Here is a 7,685-nt window from a genome sequence, read left to right on the forward strand (position 1 = left end):
GAATACTACAGACGAAGAACCATATATGTGACAATTTTTCCATTTTAAGATAATCAGTTATTTTTATATTATTAATTGTGTGTACCACATTAGGTGTTTTATGGTTGACAAATAATTCACCATACTCATATCTTCCAACAACAATTGATATTTTTTTGTTATTTCAAAAAATACTTTTTTTATTGCCGTTTTAATTTTTAGAATGTGGAAGAACAGTATATCTCCAGTGATGATTTCAGTTTGTGGAAGAACAGTATATGTGACATTTTGCATGACACTTGTAAGATGTCCTTTTTTAACACCTGATATGATGTTTTAAGTACTTTCAAGTGCAGATGCCCTTCATGTAAATAACTTAAATGCAATATGTAGTTAATTCATTTAATGGAGGTTCATTTAAAGGTGGTCTATCAACTTTAGCACTGATGACTTTTCTTAAAAGTTGAGTCATGAAATCTTAGTCTCATTTAAAATGAAGCCCTCAATGTGAACATACCATAGAATAACTACAAAAATAGAATTCAATCAAAAGAAGCACAACTTCTACATATCAAATATGGATCAATGTCATGTGCCAATATGCAGGTCCCTAAGGTCAATATTACAAAACGTTCAGAAACCCATTCTCTTTGCGTTTAACACTATGATCAGCAATTAAGTTTTGAATTGCGTTAAACCCATGCTAAAGGCAAGAAATGTCCTGTACTGAGGTGACAGCAGTAAATAAGTATTAACTGCTTAGAGTTGATGCTAAATGTGGTGACAGAGAGACGTACTGTGTATTGTAATGAATAACAAAAGGGAATCAAGATCAAATGAATACTCACATACTGTATGTGATGACTTGTTTGTTTTTAATTAATTCAGATTTAAAAAAGGTTCAAATGATCACACACAAAATCATTCTCAACAGAACACATTGTACATAACATTTTCTACACTAGGAACAACATCTTAAAATTAAATTAATTCAATATATTGTGCTGGTTGAAATCATACACAAATTGATTCACATAGAAAATTCCTACAATAGGGGTGACATGTTTTCTGAAATGTATTCAGATTCAACATACTATACAGGTTCAGGGGATCATAAACTCACAGAAAAAACGGTTAATTATGTAGCTTGGTTTAACATCAAATTATTCACTCTGCAGTGATTTATAAAAAGAGCGTGCAGCAGCTGGCAAGTAGTTGAGCATGGTCATCAGATCTTGGTACTTGTTTTTTTTGATGGGCAGAGGACTCTCATATGCTCTAGGGTAGTGGCTTGCAAAATAGGGAGGTTGAGGTGTAGCTCCTTGTTTTGGTTTGGAGATCAGCCACGATTTCCATCCCTCAAATAGACTGTGGCTCTGTCTGGCGTACAGATTCCAAGGATCCTCAACTGAAATTACAACAGAAACATTTTAAGTTCCTGACATCAATAAACAACTTTCACAGTCAAGCACTAGGATATTTTATTGTTAGAACAACATGTTGCATGTTGATGATGAATGTTAGTAAACTATTCTCTGTGCAATACCTGTGATATACTGTCATCGGATCTTAGAATGAGCCAATGTTTGCGATCGATTCCTTTCCCAATACCTGTGACTTTTAACCACCTCACTGAGGTGATCTGTAGTCCAGCTGGTCGCTTGAGGACAGAATCTGGAAGGTGCCTGAAGTCTTCACATTGCATCCTCATCACCTTGAATGGTTTTGCTGGTTGTGCTTCAAGTATCATCTTTGAAACATCATCAGGTGTATGAAGGACTGACACCTTGCGCCTCTTCTCAATGGTGGCAAAAGATCGATCACAAGGAAGAAAAGAATGACCAGAGACCATGAACTTCTGTTCAACTTGGGTAAAGTAACCCATAGAGATGAGCATCGACATCAGATTGAGCATCCGCCAGTTGTTATTCTGCCCACAGCATCTGTCACTGAAGATGATCAACTTGCGCACCTCTGGTTTGGGGAGTGGCGTGAATTTTGTCTTCACCCACTTCAATATGCAGCTTGCTACCTCAATGGAACCTCGGTGTGCAATCCCCTCATGCCAAACACACATGTATGCAGGATCTTCTTTTCCAAGTTCCTGGATGCAAAGGTTAAAATTTGACAGCTGCCGCTGGTAGTAGACATTGGAGTGGGTCAGATTAGGGGTGTACATCACCCCCTGTAGATCCACAGAAATGACATGGCAGTCAGCATTGGCTTTAGCCCACTCAGTGTCACTTTGAAGCTGTGTGTAGGCCTTTTCAGCTTTTCGATGGTGCAACTCACTTTCAACTGCAATCTTCCTCTTCTCCTCTTCAGATGTTGCTGCTGACATCTTAGTGAAGAATGCGTCACATTTGCCACAGGTGTCACTCCTGGGTTGGCCGAAATTGAGACTCTGCTGTTTGAAAATGTCCCTATAAACCCAGAATTTTGCAGATGATGTGGTATTCTTCTCTTTGTAGAGTCGGTACATTCGCAACAAATTCAGATCAGGGCTGAGGTATTCTCTGTGTACATCCCCCTTCATCCGAGAGTAGTGGTTCTGGGTTCTTGGGAAAGATAAAATGTGCTCCTTGATGCCCTCTTTCACTGTAGCATGTATCCGATGTGGCCTGTAAGGAGACAACAAGATGTTGTTGAACTTGTATTCTCTCAATGGTCTAGGGACCTGCCTTAGAGTGCAACTGTGTCGCTATAACCGGGGTACAAATCCCGGTCACGCCATTGCCGTTTGTGGCCGGGGGGTCCTGTAGGGCGGCGAGAATTAGGCCAGTGCCGTCCGGTGGGAGGGGGAAGGTAATCGGCACTCAGTCCTCAATGCTCAGGTTGTAGTTGGACAGCTTAATTACCATCATTTTGTTTAAAAGTAATAAACATTTTTATATTTTTGTTTCAGAATTCGCTATTCATCCATTCGATACTCTATGTTAATGTTTAGAAGATTGTTTAGAGCACTGCTATAGTGAAATAATCCAGGCTGGAATCCATAGCGCATTACCTATTGCTATGCTTCCCTCTTCCATCTTCTAAAGGAGACCTAGCCTCAGTAGCCTGATCTGGAGACCCTGCAACCTCACCTGCCTCAGCTTGAACTCCTAACTTTTCCTGAACAACCTGACCAAAACAATTACATTTCAATTAGCAGGTTCTAAAAAAACGAGTACAAAGAATACAATATGTTTGTAATTGATATTCATATAGACATTAATTCATATTTTCACTTGCCTGAAGACGGCTGTTGGTTAGCTGGAACACAGACATGAAAGTGACCTTGCACACATTCAATCTCTGGCCTGCTTGCTGTACATGGTATTTGAAGGTTTGTTTCCGTCGTTTGTTCTCCTTTGTATCCTCAGGTTTACGTCTCCGTTTCACCTCATGCTGCAATAAAAATTGACAATGATAAATTCAGAATTTAATATACTGTAGCACATTCAGGGTATTGCTTGATCAGGACCTCCATCTTTCACACACTCCCAACCTATACACAGAATGAGTTTGTGTTGCACCATTGTGTAACACTGCACTTTTAGAGTTAACGTTAATGTACGTATCATTACTGTCAAAGTTAAACTATGCAAGTGTTCAATATAGCTATTATAATAATAATAGGAGTTTTGTCCTATTTCTAACCTGTTCTAAGCCGGAGAGAATCAACGCTTGTTGTTTCTCGTATGGGACAGTGTAGAAAGTGTTGAACAGATGCAGCTTGCGCTCATCAGTCAACTTTCCACAATCCTTTCTGCACGTAGTGGAACACGCTCTTCCCTGCAGGATACAGTGTAACGTTACATATAACTAGCTAGCTACTGTAGCCATGTCGAATCATCCGGTGGATGGAGAAAAAGTAGCTAGCTATGTTTCTTCTATAATCTAGCAATAACATTTGTAACGATAATGTATAAGTTAGTAGCCAACGAACTTTAGCTAATATGTTTTCTCTATAGTTACAAATTAGACAACCCAGAACATACATGTTAGTTACTGTACTCAATAGCTAGCTAGCTAGATTGTTTGATATACGGTTCTTCCACATACCTCTTTTGGACAGCTTTTTCCAGTTTTTTCTTGACCCTTACGATTTGTATAGGGTTTTCCCGCATCCCGTAAGATCTTCCTTTGCCTGTCTTTCCATTCTTTTAGTTTAGTTTTACGTTTCTTTCCCACATTTCGGCGATTTTCATCAGCAACAGAAAAGTTGTGCGCTTGTCCGTCCATTCTGAGTGGTGCACATAAACGGTTATTCCACGAGAGCCTATCTTTAAATTTAAAAATATTGTTAATTAGCGCGTGGAAAGCTTGTGAAACCGGTTCACTATAGAAAAAGGGTGTCCAATAACGATTTTTCATGTATATCTCTTTTTTTTGAAAAATGTCACATATATGGTTCTTCGTCTGTAGGATTCAAATGTGTACTGTTTGCTGATGATCTGGTGCTTCTGTCCCAAACCAAGGAGGGTCTACAGCAGCACCTATATTTTCTGCACCGATTCTGTCAGACATGGGCCCTGAAAATAAATCTCAGTAAGACAAAAATAATGGTGTTCCAAAAAAGGTTCAGTTGTCAGGACCACAAATACAAATTTAATCTAGTCACCATTGCCCTAGAGCACACAAAAAACTATACATACCTCGGCCTAAACATCTGCACCAGAAGTAGCTTCCACAAAACTGTAAACGATCTGAGAGACAAGGCAAGAAGGGCCTTCTACGACATCAAAAGGAACATCAAATTTGACATCCCAATTAGGATCTGGCTAAAAATACTTGAATCAGTTATAGAACCCATTGCCCTTTATGGTTGTGAGGTCTGGGATCCGCTCACCAACCAAGAATTCACAAAATGGGACAAACACCAAATTGAGACTCTGCATGCAGAATTCTGCAAAAGTATCCTCCCTGTACAACGCAAAACACCAAATAATGCATCCAGAGCAGAATTAGGCCCGCTAATGATCAAAATCCAGAAAAAAAGCTGTTAAATTCTACAACCATCTGAAATGAAGATATTCCTAAGCCATCACCTACTGTACAGAGAGATGAACCTGGAGAAGAGTCCCATAAGGAAGCTGGTCCTGGGGCTCTGAACACAAACACAAACACAAACAGACCCCACAGAGCCCCTGGATAGCACTACAATTAGACCCAACCAAATCATGAAAAACAAAACAATAATTATTTGACACATTGGAAAGAATTACCAAAAAAACTGAGCAAACTAGAATGCTATTTGGCCCCTAAACATAATATCTGACCACTGTGACTGACCCAAACTGAAGGCAAGCTATGACTATGTACAGACTCAGTGAGCATAGCATTGCTATTGAGAGAGACAGGCTATGTGTACACTTCCCACAAAATGAGGTGGAAACTGAACTGCACTTCCTAACCTCCTGAAACGTATATGCAGGGTATCAGGAAGCATGTGCAGAAGGTGAGTATAGTAATAAGACACATGAAGATAAACATAACAGGAGTAGCGTACTAAACTTAACCTGTCTGGGCTAGGGGGCAGTATTTTCACGGCCGGATGAAAAACGTACCCAATTTAAACAGGTTACTACTCTGGCCCAGAAACTAGAATATGCATATTATTAGTAGATTTGGATAGAAAACACTCTGAAGTTTCTGTGAGTATAACAGAACTCATATGGCAGGCAAAAACCTGAGAAAAATCCAAGCAGGAAGTGTGGAAATCTGAGAATTGTAGTTCTTCTTTTGATTCTCTATCGAAACTACAGTGTCTGTGGGGGACGTTGCACTTCCTAAGGCTTCCATTGGCTGTCTAAAGCCTTCAGAGAGTGGTTTGAGCATTTTCCTGTCACTGGGCAGATAATAGGAGCTCAGTTACTGAGTGGTCTGCCTGGCAACAAAGGGATTGGATATGCTCGGTCCCGCGAGCGCGCCCCTCCTTTTTTTTCTTCTTGAATGAATATGCTATTGTCCGGTTGGAATATTATTGCAATTTTACGTTAAAAATACCATAAAGATTGATTTTAAACAGCGTTTGACATGCTTCTAAGTACGGTAATGGAACATTTTGACTTTTCGTCTCTCGTTCCACACTCGTGCGTTATGCCTTTGGATAAGTGATCTGTACGCATGAACAAAACGGACGTATTTGTACATAAATATGGATTATTTCGAACAAAAACAAAATTTGTTGTGGAAGTAGCAGTCCTGGGAGTGCATTCTGACGAAGATCAGCAAAGGTTAGAGAATATTTCTAATTCTGAGTTTAGGTTGCCCCGAAGTTGGCGGGTGTCTGAATAACTCGCCGTGATGGCTGAGCTATGTACTCAGAATATTGAAAAATGTGCTTTCTCTGTAAAGCTATTTTAAAATCTGACACAGCGGTTGCATCCAGGAGTAGTCCATCTATAATTCTTTAAATAATTGTTATATATTTTGTCAACATTTATGATGAGTATTTTTGTAAATTGATGTGCACATTTTCTGAACATAATGCCCAATGTAAAATGCTGTTTTTGGATATAAATACAAACTTTATCGAACAAAACATACATGTATTGTGTAACATAATGTCCTAGGAGTGTCATCTGATGAAGATCGTCAAAGGTTAGTGCTTCATTTAGCTGTGTTTTGGGTTTTATTGACACATGTCCTTGCTTGGAAAATGGCTGTGTGATTATTTTTGTCTATGTACTCTCCTAACATAATCTAATGTTTTGCTTTCGCTGTAAAGCCTTTTTGAAATCGGACAGTGTGGTTACATCAAGGAGAAGTGTGTCTTTAAAATGGTGTAAAATAGTTGTATGTTTGAGAAAGTTGAATTATGACATTTTGTTGTTTTTGAATTTGCCTCCCTGATATTTCACCTGCTGTGTCCCGCAGGAGGGACGCTAGCATCCCACATAGCCCATAGAAGTTAAACAAAACCAATACTGCCTGAAGACTGACGCTACTGAGGGCTAAATGAAGGGGAAGTAATCAAGGTAAGGACGACAGTACAGGAAGACTGCCCAGAGGTCAAGCAGTCGGCCGGTCCGGACGGCGGAGATAGAAATCCCGGACATTGTTGGGGTCCAGGCTGTCAACCGCCAGAACCCAACAGCGCTCCTCTGGGCCGTAGTCCTACCAGTACACCAGGTAATGAAGCCGACTGTAACGTCTTGTCTGTAGTGTGGCGGAAAGAAGCGCAGGAAGCAGCGAACACTGTGTGGTAATTTTAATAAAACCACCTGTACAAAATAAAAGGTCTCCCAACAACAGGGAAAAATACAATTGACAAGCACAGTCGAACAAACGCAGTCGACACACAGAAAAACAATCCCGCACAATAGGGTGCGGGCCAGCTGAACTAAATAGCCCTCTTAACCTGTTGGGTCTAGGGGGCAGCATTTGCACGTCTGGATAAAAAAAATGTACCCGATTTAATCTGGTTACTAATCCTACCCAGTAACTAGAATATGCATATACTTATTATATATGGATAGAAAACACTCTAAAGTTTCTAAAACTGTTTGAATGGTGTCTGTGAGTATAACAGAACTCATTTGGCAGGCAAAACCCTGAGACATTTTCTGACAGGAAGTGGATACCTGATGTGTTGTATTGACTTTAAACCTATCCCATTGAAAAACACAGGGGCTTAGGAATATTTTGGCACTTCCTATTGCTTCCACTAGATGTCACCAGCCTTTACAAAGTGTTTTGAGTCTTCTGGAGGGAGATCT

General features: G+C 39.8%; 1 long non-coding RNA gene across 1 annotated transcript; it reads right to left on the bottom strand.

Annotated features, from left to right (window-relative positions):
* Positions 1-837: 837 nt before the first annotated feature.
* On the bottom strand, positions 838-1,770 carry LOC106560420 (uncharacterized). The gene is made up of 2 exons (XR_001318596.3): positions 1,526-1,770; positions 838-1,387 (listed from the first exon to the last, which is right to left on the bottom strand). It is a non-coding gene; the product is annotated as an uncharacterized LOC106560420 (long non-coding RNA).
* Between the last annotated feature and the right edge of the window lie 5,915 nt (positions 1,771-7,685).

This window comes from Salmo salar, chromosome 10, assembly GCF_965601325.2.
Source record: "Salmo salar chromosome 10, fSalSal1, whole genome shotgun sequence".
Classification (NCBI taxonomy): domain Eukaryota; kingdom Metazoa; phylum Chordata; class Actinopteri; order Salmoniformes; family Salmonidae; genus Salmo; species Salmo salar.